Source organism: Lynx rufus, unplaced genomic scaffold (genome assembly GCF_022079265.1).
Source record: "Lynx rufus isolate CCGP_SWC_20201006 ecotype Redwood Valley unplaced genomic scaffold, mLynRuf1.p SCAF_2, whole genome shotgun sequence".
Lineage (NCBI taxonomy): Eukaryota > Metazoa > Chordata > Mammalia > Carnivora > Felidae > Lynx > Lynx rufus.
The window spans coordinates 60,415,118-60,437,933 of record NW_025814834.1 but is presented as its reverse complement, the minus strand read 5'-3'; the positions used below and the strand labels follow the sequence as shown (position 1 = coordinate 60,437,933).

The following is a 22,816-nucleotide window of genomic DNA, read 5'->3' as shown; positions in this document are numbered from 1 at the left end:
ATATTAATTATATATTAACTAGAATCTAAATTTATTCAGCAACATGGAAGGGTTAATGATGGAAGTGTGTAGTGATTAACTTGAAGCCATGCTTGGTGGCTCTCTTAGATGTATCATTGTGTTTCTTGATTGCTCTACCCAAGTGGCAACATTACAGAATCATTACAGAACCTTTTCCTTTCCTTTCCCTGCTTTTGATCCTGTGTCTGTGGACAAAGATATCATCTTAATTCAATTCAAATTATTTGTATCCCTTTTCTGAGATCTTACTCTAGCTTTCCTTAGGTCTTCTTTTCATAATGTTAGTTTCAAGGGCTGGTTGGGAATTCTGGCCCACTGTTGTACCACCACAGATTTGGGTTCCAGACCCAGCAATGTCACTTAAAATGTCACACCAAAATTTCACTTGGTGTGGTTCAGCAGAGAATTTCAATTCCTAACTGTGGGCCTTACACAAGCTACTTGACTTCTCTAAACATCTTTGCTTCATCTTTATTTATTTTTTTAAGTTTATTATTTATCTTAAGACAGAGAGAGAGTGGGAGAGGGGCAGAAAGAGAGGGAGAGAGAACATCCCAAGGAGGCTCCATGCTGTCAGCGCAGAGCCCAACGCAGGGCTCAGACTCACAAACCATGAGATCACAACCTAAGCCAAAATCAAGAGTTGGGCACTTACCTGACTGAGCCGACCTGGCACCCCTCTTCACCTCATCCTTAAATGTGGATGTTAGTTGTGACCACCTTAAAGGCCATTATGAATATTGAATGGGATAATCTGTGGAGAGCATAGAGACGAGTCCAATAGAGCTCAGTAAATGTTAAGACTATTACTGTAATTATTATTTTCTCGAGACTTGTATCATTTTCTCAAGATCTTTCTCCACTGAAAAATATCCTATTCTATATGAAGTAACTGTTCTTTTGCCTTTTATGGTTCTCCTTAAAATTCCTTCTGCAATGAGTCTTTCTGTTGATCTTTTGCTATTAAAATATATACATATATTCAAAAATATATATATAACATATATATTATATATAACATATGTATCTTTGTAGGTTGAGCAAAGCTCTAGATAATCAGGTTCATGGAAAGCCAAAGCACGAGCCTTTAGAGTCTAAACTAACAAACTCATCCTGCCACAATTTTGGATACGGATGTCCCAAAGCACTCCAAAACAAGTAATACACAGATCACTAGCCAAGTAAAGAAGATGAAAGAGTCTGGTGCTTCCTCATCAAGGAACCATCAGTGATGTGGAGGCCAGAGACAGAATGGCCAAGCCATAGGAGGTCTAAGATGTTCTAAGCTTCAAAAGGAAGCTCTGTCTCTCTTAGGCCCCTCGTGACCTTTAGATTGGACCTCCCTGCAGTGGGACAACAGGCACAATGTTCTAAGCAGAGGCGTACCAGCTGTCATCATGTAGCTCACTTCGTGACAAAATAGGAATTTGAAGTTTATAGGAAGTCGGATACATTGAATTGTTCCCAGTATATTGCCCTTGAAGATTTAGGGGCTAGGCTGTCTCCCCAATATCAGTTGTAGTGGATGTTTATTTGTATTTACGTGGGTAATTCATTCTATGTCAAATTCTCTAACAAACAGAAAAGCACCCTTTTTCTCCATCAGCAAATTGAGTGGATGTAATGTCACCATATGCTTTTAAGAAAGCTCTTCAATGCCATCAGTCAAAGTAAGGCAAATGAGATGAAAGACATTCATGAATAGAGTCAAAGCTCTAGAAAGATAAAAAGAAGCTTAAGAGCCTTAAAGTGGTGTTAATTGAAATTTTTCCTTTATAAGAGACAAGTTGTGTTATGATGATTTCTTTTATCCTTTACCTCTGTTAACTACAGGTGGGGTGATCTTATATTCCCTTTATGTTTCTAAATAGCAATAACATGCCTGTGGACCGAAATAAAAGCACTTAGACTATTATTGTTTCGGTGTCCAGCAGCTTCTTTGTGGAGAGAATATAGTCTCCTTTTCAGTTCCTACTCTTGATTTCATTAATCATCATGTTTAACTTTAACCAAATACTTAGGCGTCAGTAAGTGGTGTTTTAGCTGCCTCTCAGCTCTATTTTATTTCCAGACACAGTCTCACCTTGCATAAAAAGAACTTTCTTTTCATCAATTGCACTTTCATAGAAACAAATGGGCTGGCAGTTAACTTGCTGGATTATTTTGTTTACTGCTTACTGTAATTGATAGGGACATCATTTAACTTTAGATGACACAGGGTACTGGAACCTATAAAATAATTAATAAAATATTAGAAAAATGAGGGGCACCTGGGTGGCTCACTTGATTAAGTGTCTGACTTCAGCTCAGGTCATGATCTCGTGGTTCATGAGTTCAGGCCCTGTGTCCTGCTCTGTGTTGACAGCTCAGAGCCTGGAGCCTGCTTTAGATTCTGTGTCTCCCTCTTTCTCTCTGCCCCCTCCTGCTCATGCTCTGTCTCTCTCTCAAAAATAAATAAACATTTAAAAAAGATTAAAAAGAAAAAGAAAAATGACCCTTTGGCCAATAAAGTAGACTATTTTGATAGGGTTATGATTGTTTGGGGCTGTTGGTTTTATAAATAAATTCTCTTTGATCTGTTTAAGTTGTAATTTTTCCGTCTTCTGTATGTGCCCTGTTGAATGACCATGTTTAACACAGAAGCTAAAACTCACAACTACAAGAAAGCTTTATATTTGAAAGTTACAGTTGCCCTTTGGAGGAATGTACTTGTCTAAAATTTTCTGCTACTTATGTAGATTTTGTTCCTTATTGTGCTCCATCCTTTTGACAGGCGATTGCTATGGAGTTATGTAATTTTAGAAGTTTATCCTTTTCTTCCTCAAAGTAGAAGGAGCCAGAAAATAGACTCAGGAAGATATCACAAAGTAATCCCATTTCCTTATTTATAAACATCTAGTTTCCAAAAGGATCATCTGAGGTCCCATTTTTTTTTTTAAGGCAGTTACAGTGTTGACAGTGTGATTAGTGAGGTTCCTACTAAATATGGAAGAGTACTTTCCCAATATAAAACACTAATCACTTCAATAATTCAGTCAGTTATAGAAACAGCCCAAGTGCCCATCGACTGATGAATGCAAAAAGAAGATGTGGTGTTATATATATACACACTGGAATATTACTCAGCCATTAAATGGAATCTTGCCATTTGCAATATACATGAATCTAAGAGTATAATGCTAAGCGAAATATGTCTGTCAGAAAAAGACAAATACCATACAATTTCACTCATATGTGTACTTTAAGAAACAAAACAAACAACAAAGGGGTAAAACGAGAGAGAGAGAGAGACAGAGAGACAGAAACCAAGATACAGACTCTTAACTATAGTGAGCAAATTGACAGCAGAGGGGAGGTGGGTAGGGGGATGGGTGAAATAGGTGATGGGGATTAAGGGGCACACTTGCTGTGATGACCACTGGGGGTTGTATGGAAGTGTTGAATCACTATAGTGTACACCTGAAACTAATATTACACTGTACGCTAACTGGAATTTAAATAAAATATTAAAAAAAAAAACATGAATCAATTTAGAGCTCAATGGTTTCCTCAGCACTAGAAGAACTGGACGCTACCAATTAGTAACGAGCAAGCTTGGGGGTCTTGTAAAACTATTTGGTAGGTCTTATTTTAAGAAGATGACTGAAATCAGGAGTTTGTCAAACTTTAAAAAATCATGGGTCATTTATATAAAGAATCATTTTTGGCATCTATTATAAAGACATAGGTTTTAAGTGGCAAATAGGGAAGATATAATTTACACAGCTTGAAAATTCTCATTAAGGTGACAACAATAAGAAGAAAATAGCTATTAGGGGCAAAAGGATAGGAATTTCAGGCATTTTTTTGGGAATATAATAACATTTATTGCTGCTCTTTTTTAAGGTTAAAGAAAACCAAAATATTTCCCACTTATTAAATAACAACATCTTATTTTACCATTATAGATGGGCTATGATTCTGGGCCAGATGAAGAAAAGGGAAACTGTGTATCCTCATACAAACTTAAAATATAAAAACAACAACAACTTAGATAACCCCCTAAAAACCCTGTAAAACCTTTCAACTCCAGCTTTAGAACACCTGCTGAATTCAAACCAACATTTTCTGTGAAACCATTTTTAAAGTCCTGCTTTAAAATGTGACTGATACACGTCCAGAGCTTATCAAGACATCTTGGCCAGAGTTCACAGGTTTACTGCCAGCAGCCAGTTCTCTCTGTTCTGGGGTGAGGATGGCTAGCTAGTGCTGTCACCGCCATGCAATGACACATCCGTTAACTGGCCAAAGGCGCGAGGCTCTGCAAAGGAGGGCACACCAACCACACGCAAAGGACAGAAAACCCTAAGCCTGCTCATTTTGATTTGAAAGGACAAACCGCTTATCACTCAAGTGAAGATTAGATGTGACAGTGTTGCTGGCTCCGTCCCTCCCGTTGAGCGTAAATATTCATTTCTCTAGCTGGCCTGTTGGAACACATAGCTCAGGGAGCCAACACTTACTTTGCCCCGCCTCCTGCAAAAACACCAGTGACTTAATGTCCAAGGTGCCAACGACAGCATCAGCTCTCGGTCTCTGAAGAAATGTTTGTGTTTGTGTTTGTGAGTTATGCATTTTATGGGGCAGAATGCCCTCGTTGAATCTCTTCCTGCTTTTGTCTCATCTGGTCCTCTGCCCTGTTATAAAAGCTGACGGTGCCTTCTCTGTCTCTAGCTCCTGCAGAGGTATATTGATTGAATTTTTAAGATGATGTATAATTGCCCTTTATCCAGATAGTGAACGGTAAATGTGGGTAACATTCTAAAAACCTGATCCCCCTCTTGCCAGTTAAGCTATGGGTTTGTGACCTCTGAATGTTCTCAGCAATGTTCACAAGACCAGCTTACCGTGAGTTTCCTGGATGAAAGGGCACTTATTGGGGTGCATTGGGGTGGTGGTTCATTCATATAGTTTAGAGTTATTTTTATAATATTATGAACTTGCTGGTTATTTCGGTGCTCTCATTTTGGTTTCTCTACGGTGCTTAGATTTCTTTAATGGAATAGAACTTTTTAATGTTGCTGCGATGCTTGTGGTTTCCTAGGGTTGCCACTGAGCTTTACCACATTTCTCCCTGCTTGGAGTACATCCCCTCAGGCTTTTGTGTAATCAGAATTTGACTTGGGCAAGATATCACAGAGAACATCCAAGTGTTTAACTGTTTAAAATAGTGATAATACAAGAAACGAGATTCCCCAGTCTCTGAAGCCAACAGCGTCTTCCCTGCTCTCACGTTAAAAAATGGCATGGCCTTGAGGTGAGGCCCATATTGGCCGTGGTGCTGAGAATCAGTTCCATTAGCAGCAGGGGCAAGGAACACAATGTCATGTTGATAGTATTATACTATACTGCTGATTTCAAAGTCACGGGAGAGTATATTGCTGTCTCCAGAAATATTTTATCCTGTGCTACAGGCAATTATGTTCATCACCAGTAACTTTGGGCTGCTAGCACGTTATCTCAATTGATGGTGAGAATAAATTAGATGGTATCATTTTTGTTTGATGTATCTGAATTTTTATTGTTCTTGTTTTGAGAAATTGAAACCAAATTATTTGCTAAATATGTCTTATGTTTAGGAGAGAAAAGTCTGTAGTGTTCTCAGATTGGGTAAATTAATATAGTGATTACATGTCATTTAGGATTTGGATCCTTTTCTAATAACAATTCTGTGTCAAATAGATATTAAAATATTCTGTAGTCATTCTCTTTACCTTTAAGTAAAATTACGTGGAAGATAGATGATTGATAGATGCACATATACACATACATACATATATAAATACATACATATGTATGTATGTGTATATTTAGCTATTTTCATTCTTTAAATTTTCCAGAAAATGAAATTGTAAAACTACCTTTTCTAATATGATGTCATTGTTCATAATTCTAGTTGCCAGTTTTTATAAATGTTTAAATTCTGTTCACTTCAACTTAGTTTTATTTTTTATTTTCCCTCAAAGAATGACTCAGAAATACCCACAGAATGTGCCATCTGTTTTATTGAAAATCTTTAACAAGCATGTAGTGATCAATCCCAAGCCCCATGTGGGGCTATGAAAATAAATAAAGCATGGTCCCCTCCTTCAGGGAGTTAGAGCCAGTGTGAACACATAAGTACATAAGTACAAGTCATGGGACCTGTGGTCAGGAGAGCGTGGCATGAGGACGTGAGCTTAGGAGCTCTTCAGGCTTGAGTTACGGTCACAACTCTGCCACACACTAACTGTGTGAAGGTGCACAGGTCAGTTACTTCTCTGTTTCCATCTACAGTGGAAATAATAGCAGTGTCTTACCCCAGGGGGCTTCCAGAAGGATTAATGAAATGATTTATTCCAAGTGGTTAGCCAGTGCTGGCGCCCGGTATGTACTTTCAGGAGATTCATGGGAGACACATTTTGTGCAGTTCTTGGGGAGAGGGGGAGGGGTTCAGAGCAGGCTTCACAGAAGAAGAAATGCCTGTGTCCACTCTTGATGGAAAGGAGATGTTACTCAGGTGGAAGGGAAAGAATATTCCAGGCCAAAAGCATTGCATAAATAAAGGAACAGAGATCCAGAATTTTCTCTTTTGAGGTTAATTTCATCAGATCTAAAATAAAAACTTTCCATTATTTTAAACACTGTACTTTGTAGTATCCCTTTCAAAGTCATCAAGACCTGGTTTCCAAGCTCCAGGTATTTCAGGGTCCCAAGCAAACATACTTTTATCCCTAAAACTTGGTCTATTTTAAAAGTGTGAATGGGGATTCACTTTGAATTTCCCCCTAGTTGTACTTCCCAATAAAAATGAGAGATCTAGATGGCTAATATCTTTGGAACCTATTGTTCACTCTAATCTCCAACTCCTTTTCTTCTGTAATTGCCCAGGCAGTGCTCCCTTATTTCTGTGGTTCTCCTTTGTTTCTCCCCAAGCCCCCACCCCTGCCCTCCACACACCCTTCTTTCGAATGAATCACTCTGCAGTGTTGCCTATTGAATTTTGTCCTTTAACTTTTTCATTTGTCAAGGCCACTTTAAATTTTATTCCACTTCTCCTAAGGGCCAGCCACCCCCACCCAATTGGGTATCATTGTCAAATTTAGTAAGAATACTTTTGAGCATTAATAAGCATGTTAAATCCAGCAGCATTCGGCAAAGGATCTAATCTTGTGGAATTTAATTTGTTTGTGCTAATTTATTTGCATATGTGATAAAATTATCCCATCCAGACATGAAAAAACTACTTAGGAAAACATACCATGGAAATACTGGGTAAAACAAGTGCTAAGTCACTAAATTCATGTCTGTGATGCTTTTCACCCACTTGTAACATGAGGGAAAAGGAGGGTGATAATTTTCTGTCCCAGAAGACATGAATATGACTGAATTAATACCTGTTCATTGTTATAGTCTGTGTCCCCAGAAATGCATCAGTTTCTGTCCTTGACGCTTAACAGGGGCGACACTAAACAAGTAAGTTACTCACTTCCCTGAGCTACAGTTTTCTCATCAACAAAATGGCGATCCCTTACCTATCACAGTAAAAGGATTATTGGGAGATCAAATAAGATAAGGCATGGGAAAATTCCAAAACTCCATACCGCTCAAATTTAGAACTTATTAAACCTCCCTGGTGCTTAATTCTAAACAAGATCACACCCCTGTCTGTAGCCTCAGCCCCAGGCCATCTCTCCAACCTGTATAGGGGATCACTGAGGTTGGCCAGTGGGTTCGATTTAAGTGGAGATTGGTTCTGGGGAAGCCATATAGAGGTTCTCTTGAATCCTGTTAGGACTTGGTCCAGTTCTCTGTTCTAGGAAGACTGCAGGATGCCAAATGGAAAGTCGTTCATCTTAATGTCCATGTAATTTGGCTCAGCCGGGAGAATGAAAAATTCCCATGTCATACCAAGTGCTCACTCAGTGCTGTAATTTGATAGCCCAGTTCCAAACAAAGTGAGGAAACCACACCCAGAGTTGACTACAAAGATGGACCAGGATAGAATAAGAACAGGAACATGAAGATAAGCTGGAGAAGGGGCCTGGCTTGTTTGGGGGCACAGCAGAACATTATGGATGTCTTCACGGCAGTCTACCCTGGACCTTCTAGTTTTAGGGTATGTGAGATTTTTAAATATATGTTTAACCAATTCTCCTAAAAGTGTCAAAGCATTGCAATGTACAACCGCCTACTAAAAGAATTTGTAGCATAAATGCAAAAATAGCTATGTCATTCAACAAGAAATTCTTTTAAGTGACTGAAACAGGTAATAGTGGGCCTTCCTGCCCCACTCCTTCCTTTATGGTTTCTATTTTCTTTTCTCTCTTTGGTGTGTGGTTTATTCAGAAAAACACTTGGGCTCCCTCTGGTGGCCATCCCCGTGTTTCTGCATGTCTAATCTTAAAGCTGAAGTTTCAGGTACATGGCACGAAATGCTTACATGAAAGTGGAAGTGGAAATATTAATAGTAAATGTTATTTTCTTTTGTAAAATACCTACTACTTGGAAACTTTCAAATTAGTCAGAATATCCATCTCATTCATTCCTCTATTTATGTCTTCTAATCTAATATGTTGATATTTGACTTTCCTGAAAGAAGGGGTATCTGGTTTGCAAGTCCATAGAAAGATACTTACTGAGTTCCAATCCTGTAAATCAAACAGATTTTCCCAAGAAGTGATTCTATGAATCAGCAAATTTTTATAGAATGTTTACTGTGTATTATACCAGAGTTAGGCATTACGAGAAACAATTTGCTAGTCACCATTTTTAAAAACTGTAAACACACTCTTTAACGATTAGCAATATTATGTTATTTCTTTTCCTCCTTTAAATCATGTTCCTGCTCTATTTCCCCCACAGAATTTATTGTAATGTATTTTTTCCAGAACAAATTACCTTTTAATTGTGTCAATGCGTTAGTTAACATACAGAGTCAACAGCAAAAACAAAGGCTCAAACATAACAGTGTCTTAAAATAGAAGATAATTTTTCTTCATGTTAACTGTTCAGATGTAACCTGTCCAGCGTTAAATGGCATCTCCATGTTGTGATGCATTTTTGATTGAAAGTTTCTTCTTGATTACCCTTTTATACTTTCATGTATCAAAAAGAAGTATGTAAATTTTAAATCTTTCTTATGACTATAGCTGTCTGTGAAAATTTTTCTTCTGGCCTGAGTTATGACAGTAGTAGTACACAACTGTCGAAGGAAATTAAATATTTTATAGATTTTTATAAACAATTACTAAGTATTAAAGTAAATTATTATTGGAAATGCTTCATTGAATGCCTTGGATGCTTTCGTTATATATCTGCAATGGGTTTAACATCAATTCTGTTCTTCTTCTTAGATATTATATGGGTAAGTGCTGGGAAATCTCATTCACACAAACCAGCAGATGAGAAGGAAATAGTTTTAAATAGCAAGGTCACTGAATTCTTTGACTCCTAGGCAGCTAGTGGTACCTCCAGTGGTACCTCCTGGAGAGAGAGTGACGATGGTGTGCTTGCAGGAGAGGTGTGGGAAGTGTTGCATTCTGGATGGATTTGAAAATAAGAGTGATGGATGAAATGTGAGGTGAGAGAGTAGGAGAGGAGTTAAAGACGCCTTCAGGGTTTGGGCCCTGACCACATGGAAGTATGCAGTTGCCAACAACTATAAAAGGGAAAGCTGAGGATTAGGGGAGTTTAGAGACCTGGTTTGAAGGTCACTGTACTAGAAAGCATCCAGGAATATAATTAGGCTTTTGTACTCTCCCTCTGTCCAGCCAATAGTTAATGATAATAAACATCAGAGAGTGAAAATGAGATTAAATGTTGGGTATTTATACTAAGTAGCATATGCCTGGGGCATGAACAAAATTAGAATGTGTCTGAAAAAAATAAAAATAATGAGACAAAAATCAGCAAGGATTTTATTAAGTTCATCCCCCCCCCACATTACATTTTGTAGATTTTAAGATAATTTATGTTTGTAAGTAAACTCTGTATACAACTGCAGATATCACCTTTCAAATTAATAACAGGTTGATTTATGGAATATATCAAGTACAAATAGTAAATGAATCAAGCTAACAAAGCGTTGCTCAATAGACATCCTCAGGGACCTAATTTAATGAATAGGTAGAGGGATGGTTTTTGTAACTGAGCCCACAAATTATTTCTATATGAATCAGTGATTTTAAATGGCTATGGCCTGCTTGAAACAATTTGCTTTCTTAATTAGCTTATAATCATTCTCTTTTATAGTTTCTTATACTACTAAATGGGCTAATAACCCCCTTTTTTAAAATAAATTAATTTTTCCAGCCTAGCCACAAACTTCCAATTAATAAAGTTTGAAGGAAAGAAATAATTCCATAATAGGATGAAAAGTGATCATATTTTATGTAATCCTTTTAAAATCAACTAACATTTATTAAGTGCCTACTATGTGCCATGCAGCCACATGCTTTGGCTCTAGAGATGTCAAGTCCAATAAAACTAATTCTTGACTTCAAAGAGCAAACAGCCTAACAGCCTAAACAGCTTAGGAGGGAAGTAGGTAAACAGATAATTATATCAGAATGCTACTGACAGAGATTGGAGTTAAGTGCTAACGTTGTCTGTGCATTGTAAGAGCCATGTCACTTGAACGCAAAGGATTTCCAAGAAAATGTTGTATTATTCACCCCCCGACATTCTCCCTCTTCATAAGAATGCAGTTACTAAGTTACTGTATAACGTCAGACTACATAAATTACAGGTGACAGAAATCCATATCAGGCCTCCTCAAAAGCAAACAAGAGGGGAAGTTGAAGACTCACATCCCCAGTCCACAGGAAGAGCAGGTGTGGAGCTGGCCCTCTGCTAACAGAAGCCAAAGCCTCTACTTCTTTCTACTTCTCTGCAAGCCTGTAAACATGGCCACCACCAGTCCCTGGTTCTTCCCCAGCAACTACAGTTAGAAAACCTTGGGGAAAGACACTGACTGAGATCTAGTGTGCATAGGGTGGCCCCTTCATTCCAACTCTAAGCCAGTGTGGGTGAGATACCACTGTGGGCTCAGGTCTGAAGATGGGGAGAAAGTCTGTGCCCTAATGAAGGGGGAACAGGAAATAGTACCTGTTCACTCCTTCTCCTCAGGGAGGCACATTTAGCTGACTGCTAAAAAATCAGTCCCCTTCCTCTGGTGTACTCAGATAACATCATAATGCAATCAATATCTCATTTAGGGTTAGTCTTCATCTCTTGTTTATGAAGAAATAGGACAGAAGACTTATGAGAATAATGTTGACATCACATTTTGCAATGGCTTTGATTGCAATACGCATTGTGCTTTAGAAATTCCATGCATTCCATTCAGTCGGAATCATAATTTCTTTTTCACTGTCTTAACATGTATGATGTGGAAATTAACAAGATTTGATCTTGTTAAATCTTTTGAGCTACTTAGATGTGGGTTCTGAACCAGTAGATGACATAAGCAATCCTATTTGTCCTAGAATATTACAGGAATTCTTCTTTTTTATCTATTTGATTTTAAGTCTTTAAACCCAATGAGCCAAATTTACATTCAGATGAATCATTGAAGCTTATATTGTGTGCCCAAAAGGAAATGTTTATGCTAAGAGTCTCAAATGAAGTCTAGTGAGAGAGTGAATTTTTTAAATAATGGTTATCTCTTACGGATCATAAATGTAATAATGCTTATGATGAATATTTGGAAACATAAAAGTATTTTTAAAAATCTCTCATAGATGCCACCACCCAGAGTTCTGTGTGTTTCTGTTTTTAACATACAGAAACAAATACACATATAGAAACAAAATTTAGTTCATACTGCATGTATAGTTTAATATTCTACTTTTTCAATCAAGTTTTTTAAAATACTTTTTTATTATTTAATATTGTGTCAGCCATATCTTGTCAAGGCTAGGTTTTTCACACAATCCCCTTCCTGTTTCTGGGATTATTTTTGGTCACTTCGCTGTTGTTCTTCCTTCATTTTTGATGTTCTAAGATTCCCTGTGGTATTATTTCCCTTCTGTCTGAAGAACTTCCTTTAGAAATTCTTGTAGAACAGGTCTGCTGGATATGAATTCTACTGAATTTTCCTTCATCTGAAAATGTCTCTATTTTACCTTAATTCCTAAAGGATATTTTCACTGGACAGAGAATTATGGGTTGGAAGTTTTTCATGTTTCAGCATTGTTTTTATGAACCAATTTGCTACATTATCATTAGCTGAAGACCATTGTTTACAGATCTCCTTTGTTTTTATGTGGTATCCTTTTTCTGTTCCACTATCCCATCCACAATATCACTTTACATTTAGTGATCATGTCTCCTTAGGCTCTTTTTTGGCTACTACAGTTTCGCAGACTTTCCTTGCTTTGATGACTTTGACAGACTTGAGAGATAGTGATCAGGCATTTTAGAGAATGTTCCTCAGTTGTGATTTGTCTGATATATTTTTTCAAGATTAGACTCAGATTATGGGTTTTGGGGGCAAGACCACAAAGTTATAGTCCACTTTCATCACATCACATTAAGAATACATACTATCGGGGCGCCTGGGTGGCTCAGTCAGTTGAGCGTCCGACTTGGTCTCAGGTCATGATCTCACAGATTGTGAGTTTGAGCCCCACGTAAGGCTCTGTGCTGACAGCTCGGAGCCTGGAGCCTGCTTCATATTCTGTGTCTCCCCCACTCTCTGCCCCTCCCCTGCTCATGCTCTGTCTCTCTCTGTCTCAAAAATAAATAAAAACATTAAAAAAAAAAGAATACATACTATCAATATGATTTACCATTGACTATGATTACCTAGCTAAGGTAGTATTTTCAAATTTTCTCAACCGTAAAGGCACTCTTCCCTCACCCCTCTTTCCATACTGAACTCTTCAGAAGGTAGTCACTATGCATAGCTCACACTGTAGTATAAGGAGTCAACATTGACATTATGTCAACAATTCAAGCATGCTATGCCAGCCTCTGTTCTCAGCACTGGGGAATAAAACAGAGATGACCTTCCCTCTGGTAAAAAAAAAAAAAAAAAAAAAAAAAAATCAGGAAGTCAAGAAGTTACTACAACTAAAAGGAAGTACAAGATGCCCTAAAGAAGCACGGTCTGATAAAAAATATAATGCTGGTCACACGTGTAATTTAAAATGTTCTAGCAGCCACATTTTCAAAAGTAAAAATAAACAGGTGAAATTAGTTTTAATAATATATTTTGTTTAGCCCAAGGTACTTGAAAGATTCCCTTTTCAACATGTAACCAATGTAAAACATTATTACCAAAATATTTTACACTCCTTTTCTTGTATCTACTCTTCAAACTTAAGCAAGTACTGCACACTCACACCTAGATCCAGACTAGTCACATTTCAAGGGCTCAGTGGTCACATGTGGGAGCAGCTACAAGCTCTGGAAGCACCTAATAGAGGGCCTGGCACATCTTCCTGAGACTGAAGGTGAGGAAGTCAGGAAAAGGGAAGAGAATGCAGGTTAAAGGCAGAGGGAACAGACTGCACAAAACCTCCAGAACGGAAGAGTTTGGTGTTTTTGAGGGACTGGAAAACATTCTGAGCAATTGGAGCAAGGGGGAGAATGGTGGAAACGAGGCTGGAGAGGTAGGCAAGGGGTGAAATTAGGAAGAGGCTTTTAGACAGCATTGAGAAGTCTGGATTTGTTTCAAGAAGAAAGGGGAACCGTTGAAGGGTTTTATTTTTTTTATTTTTTTTTTATATATGAAGTTTATTGACAAATTGGTTTCCATACAACACCCAGTGCTCATCCCAAAAGGTGCCCTCCTCAATACCCATCACCCACCCGCCCCTCCCTCCCACCCCCCATCAACCCTCAGTTTGTTCTCAGTTTTTAACAGTCTCTTATGCTTTGGCTCTACTACAAAGCTGTCATCATCAAGACAGCATGGTATTGGCACAAAAACAGACACACAGACCAATGGAATAGAATAGAAACCCCAGAACTAGACCCACAAACGTATGGCCAACTCATCTTTGACAAAGCAGGAAAGAACATCCAATGGAAAAAAGACAGCCTCTTTAACAAATGGTGCTGGGAGAACTGGACAGCAACATGCAGAAGGTTGAAACTAGACCACTTTCTCACACCATTTACAAAAATAAACTCAAAATGGATAAAGGACCTAAATGTGAGACAGGAAACCATCAAAACCTTAGAGGAGAAAGCAGGAAAAGACCTCTCTGACCGTTGAAGGGTTTTAAATAGAAAAGGACGTGATCAAGATGGGCTCTTTTTAAAAATTGCCGTTACTTCACAAGGAAGATGGCCAAGGACATTTTCTGCAGCAGGCAGTATAGGGTAGTGGCTAACCAGAGGGTTCATGTGCCAGACTTGCCACCTGCCAGCCATATGACCCTGAGTCTCAGTTTCATTATCTGTGAAATGGGAATGATAAGAGTACCTTCTTTAAGGATCGTTGTGAGTATTCGGTAAGATAATTCACATGACTGACTTATTTCACCCATAATACTCTCTAGCTCCTTCCATGTGTTGCAATAAGCAAGATTTCCTAAGTCAGTCAGAGAAAGACAAATGCCATATGATTTCACTCATATGTGGGATTTAACAAACTAAACAAATGAGCAAAGGGGGAAAAAGAGAGAGACCAAGAAACAGACTCTTAACTATAGAGAAAAAACTGAGGGGTACCAGGGGGGACGTGGAAAGGGGGATTGGTAAAATCTTAAAAAACTTACTATTATAGGGGCGCCTGGGTGGCTCAGTCGGTTAGGCGGCCGACTTCGGCTCAGGTCATGATCTTGCGGTCCGTGAGTTCGAGCCCTGCGTCGGGCTCTGTGCTGACAGCTCAGAGCCTGGAGCCTGTTTCCGATTCTGTGTCTCCCTCTCTCTGACCCTCCCCCATTCGTGCTCTGTCTCTCTCTGTCTCAAAAATAAATAAACGTTAAAAAAAAAAGAGAAAAGAGAAAAAACCTTACTATTATATATTATATGACCTCCCCACCACCACCACGAAAAGATAATTCATGTGAAACACTTAGCACATAGCACTCAATAAATATTTGTTCTTATTCTCCCCTTAGATTGGAATAGTCTCTTATAGGATGAATCCACAAACCTTCCTTCTTCGTCTTCTTTTCTGTATTCCTATTCTGGAAGGCCCTAAGCAGATGAGATGAGAAAAGAATGGAACCCTATCCCACAACCCCAAATCAGATAAGAAAACCACTTTCATGATCTCCCCTTCACCCCGGTTTATGATTACATTTATATCCTGAGACCAGTTTTCATACGAATTATATAGTCTCAGAGTTTTCTCTGCTCTGTATCTTTCTAAAGATTCCCATGGGCTCATTTTTTTTAAATTTTAATGTTTATTTATTTATTTTTGAGAGAGAGAGAGAGAGAGAGAGAGAGAGATATCAGGGGAGGAGTGGAAAGAGAAGGAGACACAATCCCAAGCAGACTCCACAATGTTGACACAGCCAGATATAGGGCTTGAACCCACGAACTATGAGATCATGACCTGATCTGAAACCGAGCTGGACACTTAACCGACTGAGCCACCCAGGTACCCCTCATGGGCTTCTTCTTTAAAAATATTCTAAGATCACTGAGGTTTAAACTCCTAATGATAGAAGTAGTTTTCAAAATGGCTATCTAAGTAAGAAAAAGCAATGATATTACCAACTAATAACTAACAGATCAATAATTTATGGCGTTTTCAGGCATACTGAACCACCCAGGGCATTTTACTTACAAAGTTTTGAAATAAGATAATTTAGTACAAAATTAAATCACATGGAGATTGTTTCCCTCACTTTTAGCTAAGACATGTGAACAGCTGAGGCTGTCCCCTCCCTCCGTCCCTCCCTCCTTCCTTCCCTCCTTCCTTCCCTCCCTCCCTCCTTTCTTCCTTCCCTCCCTCCTTCATTCCCTCCTTCCCTCCCTCCCTCCCTCTTTTCTTCCTTCCCTCCCTCCTTCCATCCCTCCTTCCCTCCCTCCCTCCTTCCCTCCTTCCCTCCCTCCCTCCCTCCCTCCCTCCTTTCTTCCTTCCCTCCCTCCTTCCCTCCTTCCCTCCCTCCCTCCCTCTTTTCTTCCTTCCCTCCCTCCTTCCATCCCTCCTTCCCTCCCTCCCTCCCTCCTTTCTTCCTTCCCTCCCTCCCTCCTTCCCTCCCTCCTTTCTTCCTTCCCTCCCTCCTTCCCTCCCTCCTTCCTTCCTTCCCTCCTCCCCTCCCTCCCTTTCTTCCTTCCCTCCCTCCCTCCTTCCCTCCCTCCCTCCTTCCCTCCCTCCTTCCTTCCTTCCTTCCTTCCTTCCTTCCTTCTTTCCTTCCTTCCTTCCCTCCCTCCCTCCCTCCCTCCTTCCTTCCTTCCTTCCCTCCCTCCTTCCCTTCCTTCCTTCCCTCCTTTCCTTCCTTCCTTCCTTCCTTCCTTCCTTCCTTCCCTCCTTCCTTCCTTCCTTCCTTCCTTCCTTCCTTCCTTCCTTCCAGTAATGGAGTCCTCTCTTACTGTCTTGGGTGGGTGCCCAGAGCAGGTCTGTGTTCCCTTTACAGCCAGTTATGACTACCTTCCCACATTAGGCGGTTCTGTTTCATAGCTGCAAAATAACCCTTCCAGAATCTGGAGCCTCATGTACTGGCGGCAGATGGGAATGAGACACTTGGTGTTTTCTCTAGAAACAGCCTGTAAATCAGCAAATCTTTTAATCATTAACCCCAGTCTGGCTGAAAGCTTTAATCAAGGGGCTTCAATAGCTTTGCTGTATATGCACCGGAACATTTCACCTTCCAAGAGACCCTGTGAAAATAAGTCCACAGAGGGAGCTGTAATCCTCATCTTACTTAAAAAGGAAAAAAAAAATCATGTCCACAGTTTAAGTTTCTAGTCAATAAAAGAACAATAACATTTGATTCCTTCTCATTGTACTCGCAGATGTTTCAAGTATTTCTAAAGGCTTTCAAATTACTTTGAATAAAAAGCTGCCGACCCTGAGGTAGAAATGCCAGGTTTCTAAAGTATGATTAAGGCTCCATAAGCTTATTATTTCTCCAGTAATAGTAAGGCTTTAAAATTTGGGTTTCTTCTTCTTCTATATACTCCAGAAAATTAGAAAAATACAGAAAGGGAGAGGAAGAAAACTATGAGTGTAATCAAATTTTATTTCATAGATCACGTTTCATATATCACTCTACTTATTTCTTTGGCCTTTTAAGATACACAGTTTGCGTATCTCATGACACCAGCATCTGCACTAGTGCAACTTGATGATTAAAAGAGAAAAAGAAAGAAGACTGTGTTTAGGGGCCCTGGTGTAGAAGCCAGCTGTGAAATGAACTGGTATCTTAAGGTAATATACATGCTTTCCTGCCTTGTTTTCATACTTTGTATGATACGCTCTCTCGGACTTTGATATTTTTTGTTTTGATGAGCTTTGTAAAGGCTCAAAAGGTTTCTTGAAAACATTAATAGGTTTTTGCTATTCCAGGAATTTTATATGACGTAAATCAAATGCTACTATCGGGTTCCCGAGCCCGTACAGGTTATCGAAATCATTTGTGTGTTCCTGTCCTGTATGGGCACTAAAATTGTGCTTATTATTATAGCTTTAACCTACTGGGTTGCCTGAGACAGAAAACGAAGTCTTTTAAAATTTCCAATCAATACAGACAAATACACCTACATGCAGAAGATTGTATAAAAGTCCATTTAGTGGATGATTTTCAATTCATGGACAAAGAAGTCTGTTTTTTCATGGTAATTATTTTACCTTTCCCAATTGGGAGTTACTATGCTATTAAAATAATGGCTTCGGGCATTTTGCAAAGCATGCATTTAAAAGCTAGGAAAACGCATTTGTGTTTTCCTGTTGGAAAGTTTTATCTTAATTAATTTGTTCCACATTAATATTTATTAGTTTTAATACAGAAACCAATGGCTATATTCATTTCTCTAGGACAATCTGCTTTTTAGAACCTCCTTGATCTAAAGGAAATACAAGGTCAACTTGAAATTAATGTTTCTCTCTTCCAACCTGAAACACCTTACTTTAGATTTGAACTGAGGAGAAATGTTACTCCCAGGAAGGAAGAAGCAAAAAGAAAATAGTCCATAAATTGATTGCTAACAGCCAATAAACTTAATCTTTACATATCCAACCCTGAAGAGCAAAACTGGAACTTGAGAAATGAAAAGAGGAAAAATTCTTTCCATTCTTTTCATACCACTGCCAGGGGAAAGCTCCAGAGATTTCTCCATGTATTAAATACATATTTAATGAATAATCTCTATGAACAAAGCACCACAGGGATTCCAAGATAACAAGGACACAATTTTTTTTTTGTTATTTATTTATTTATTTATTAACATTTTTTTAGAGAGAGAGGACATGCAGGCACACAAGTGCTAAGGGGAGGGACAGAGAGAGAGAGAATCCCAAGCAGGCTCTGTGTCCAGCACAGAGCCCGAGCCCAGAGCAGGGCTTGATCTCAAGACCCTGAGACCATGACCTGAGCTGAAATCAAGAGTTAGAGGCTTAACCAACTGACCCATGCAGGCACACCACAATTTTTTAGTTTAAGGAGCTCATGCTGTACTTGGAGAAATAGATATGTGCATAACCGTGGCACAAGCCTTGAGATATTTGTAGTCATGGAGACTGAAGAAATGCAGAAGGGCCCAAAGGTCAACTCAGGACACAGTTGATGTCTATAGAAAATATATTCCATAGATTCCCTAAAAATCAAGAAATTTAGGAATACTTACACCTGATCCCTAATCTCCCCAGATGGCCATTTAAATTGTTTCATCTAACAGCATTGATTATGAAACTTCAAAGCACAGAGAATGAGAAAAATCACCTGTAGTGGGCTGATATTTTTTAAGTGGTTTCTGTGCCGTCCCCAATTGTATCAGAGTGTGTCTCTAATTAGGCCGATCTCATTTTTAAACATTTTGTAATCCAAATCTAGCATTATAACCAAACAGCATAATTTACCAGAATAATCCCCTTTGGATTCCTTTGAGTCACATTAGCATAGTACAGAGGACATTCTCAAATATCCATTGAATAAACTGATATTTACACAGTTTTACTCAGAATTATAGAACATGGTGTTTCGTTACGTTATATGTCATTATATGTGTGTTAACTATGTTACATAATTTTAAGGGTTAATTTATACTAAATGGGTTTGTAAGAATTTTTGTTTGAAAATACTTCCAAATTTTTAAGAGATAGGAAGTTTGGCTGTTTTTCAGGATAGGTAAGATAGATGCAATTTTGATTATATATTATATAAATAGTTTTTACAAGTTTGGCACCACAGTTAAAACACAACTGTGTGACCCAAACTCTGCCAGTCTTTGCAGAATCCATTTCTTTGGGTGAGGGTAGCAGGGGGAAAGGCTGGGTTTTAGGGTGAGCAGCGACAGAGTTTCTGGGATCCATCATGTACACTTGGTGAGTCTCAGTGATGCCCCATGGCAGAGGCCATGAGGCTGGGCCAAGGGAAACTGCAGTGTGGTTTGGGCCTTGGTCCTGGCTGGGTCATCACTCAGCCTGTCTCTGTAGCTTTTCCAGAGAGTCTCTGAATGTTTTACTGTCCATTAATACATTCCTTCTCTGCCTCATCCACCTACAATAAGGACAGAGACTGAGGTACATAGCAAATTCTGAAACTACTTTATGCCATTGATATTTAGATTCATATGTGAACACTCCTTCATTTTCGAATACTAATTACATAAATATTGAATGCGATTACTTTTCCCCTTAATCCCTGAGGAGGAGAGTATAAGAATTATGCTGGGTTACACCTATGCTTGGAAACCTTATTAAGTGTTTATGTAATGAATTTGGTTGAGATGAATTATTTGTAATTTAGAAGTTTTAAAGTGTGTTATTTGTGAATGTTAAGTATATATTAGTCAAATACTCCTAAAGGCCAAATACATTTCCTTTAATAAATTGTAAGCATTTAATTTTCCTGTAAGGTCCTTGAGTATTTAAAAAAATAAATAAAAATGGTTTGGAAGTTATTTCTTTAACTAGAAAACATACTGATTTATTTGGGTCATATAAATGTTGTTAGGGTGATGACCTTATAGTTGCATCAACTAAACCCAATGTTTAAGAAACACTCACACTTTAGTAAGGGATTATGACATTATGGATTCAAAGGGTGCTGCTGGTAGTCCTCTAATTCCTGGATGCTCAAAGTGTGGATCACAGAGCAGTGATCCACAAAATGAAGATCATTTTGCAGAAATGGAGAATTTCAGGTCTCGCCCCAGACCAGTAGAATTAAAATCTATATTTTAGTGAGACCCTCATGTGATTCATACAGATATTAAAATTTGAGCAGCACTGATTTTTTTCCTCATGTTAACAGACACAAAACCCAGCCCATTAAAAAGCCAAAAGCTGGGGGGAAACGGCATAACTTAATAGTCCTATCAGGAAGTTTCTACTCAATTGCAAGTCATTGAACCCGCTTCTTTACAGCACAGTGGCAAAGGAAACAGTGAGTTTCTTCTCACCACTCTGTCGTATACCTGAACACATAAGGTCCCCTTTACCAACTCCTCGCAAACCCCTCAACTGAACATAAACTGCCCATTGCCAACTCTCACAGAGTTTCCTCTTCACTCACCTACAAACAAAACCTGCTAGAAAGAATGAATCAATGAAGAAATTCTTCCATTCATTCAGTAAATATTTGTTGAGTAGCTGCCAAGAGCCGGGGGTAGAACAGTGAGTAAAACCAAGTTCTTGTCCTTATGGAGCTAACATTACCATGGAGAATTCAGTTCAGAAACAAGTCTATAAAATGCCAAGTACAATAAGCACTATAGGAAGAGGGACAGAGAGTGCCAGATGTGGGGCAGGGATGCATGTATACTGCTGTAGGATGGGCAGAGTATGACAAGATGGCCCAGGCTCATCTTAGACATTCCTTGCCCCTGGAATCAGCCATTTCTCCCAAGAATCTTGATTTCAAAACTCAAGATGTTCATTGCTATTGGTTTGGTCATTGATTTGAAGCCTAACATCGATCTCTCTTCCGCAGTGAGAATTCTGGGTTTTCAAGGACACAGGGATGATAGATTTAGATATCTCATAATTTCTTGTGTGCTTTATCCTTCATCACGCATACAGTAAATTCAGGGTTAACAATGCTACATGTCTGTCAATAAATGATTGTTAAATAAGTTATCTATCATATCTGTACAATGGCATTCCCAAAAGTGCATGTAGAAACACCAGAAAAAGGATGAGGTAGCACTTTATGTTCTGATTTGAAATGATCTCTAAGATACATTAAAAAAGCAAGGTTAGGTCAATGTATATTCCTCTTGTGTGGGAGAGGAGTAGGGGACAGAATATATATTTATATTGGCTTGTATATGTCAATTCATTTAGCATCTTCAGCACGAGATACTTTTCCAAAATGTGTGATGAACACTATTCTCTTGCCTTTGGATTGTACCCAGCAAGAGCCTGACCCCCTGGCTTCAGGGAAAGTAGAACTTCAAACATAGCATTTCTATATTCATTCTATTTTATTTTATTTTTATTTTTTTTTTATTATTCATTCTATTTTAAACTATTAAATAAATGTTAACTTCCGTATGTACCATGCCCAGATTTAAATTTGAAGTTATAAAAGGAAATGTGAGGGTGTTCTAGTTCTTTGATTAAGAAGCACTAATCCTACAAAAGTTTTGAAAATTGAACACTGTCTCTAAGTCTTACATTCACTTTCTATTTCCCAAAAGTGCTCAACAAACTATTCCCAAATTTGGAATAGGCAGATTCGCAGTACTTAATTCTGGCTCTGTGGACAGAATTCTTGTAATGGAAGAGAGGGCAAATGATGAATATGAGGCTGAAATTTGTAGAAAGAGAAAGAAAAGGATATTTAATAATCCATAAGTTTATATTTGCATGAAAATCATAGTTGTGAGGGTTAAACATGTCACAATAGACAGTGACTGCTGTGGAATATTACAGTTGGCTTATTTTGCATCTCTTAGCCCCTATTCCTGAAATAAAGATTTACTAGTAATATGTTGCTATTATCATTATATGAATATCTGAGCCTAATCAGGCCAATTCATAAGGGAAAAAAAATGAACGAGTTTCTGTCTGACCTCAAATAGAACAATTCCAACTGATAAAAATGGGTGCCTCTCCAGAAAGTTAGCATCTTATTTTTGCGTCTAAATATCTGGCTTAGGGGTATCTAATAGACATTTAGACACACCTCCTGGAAAGCAAACACTCAAAAGATCCTATATGTGAAAAGAAAGATTAGTAGCTAATTGAGGTTCTCTCCCACAACTAGAAGAAATCAGAAGCAATCTTTATTGTAGATTAGGGCTTGACAGAATCTTTCTAAAAACATGTCATCTTGCCGCATTGCATTAGAATCTGCTGGAGGGAAGTTTGAACCATTTGTTAGCACCTGCTAGAGAAGCAGACTTCCCACACCAGAAGCTTCTGGGCAACCTTTTCCTGTAGGCACTTCTTTGTTCCAGTTTCATGGACTCACCACGCAGCCTTCAGTACACTTTAAGTCTCTTCTGATCTATAAGCCTGACCAAACAGACTACAACCTACGGCTAAAAACTACAGACTTCAGTTCCCACAACTTAAAAGCCACTTTCTAAAAATATGAACTTGTATATTGATTTGGTTGGATTGAGGAGTCTCAACTCAGTGACATGAAATAATCCCCTCTCTCCAATAATCACTCTTAACCACATTGAGTTGAATACTTTC

The 22,816-nt window shown here is 38.5% G+C and overlaps 1 protein-coding gene across 8 annotated transcripts in view; it reads left to right on the top strand.

Annotated features, from left to right (window-relative positions):
- RAPGEF4 (Rap guanine nucleotide exchange factor 4) overlaps window positions 1–22,816 on the top strand; it is a 134,728-nt gene that overhangs the window by 5,231 nt on the left and 106,681 nt on the right. The window lies entirely within an intron of this gene.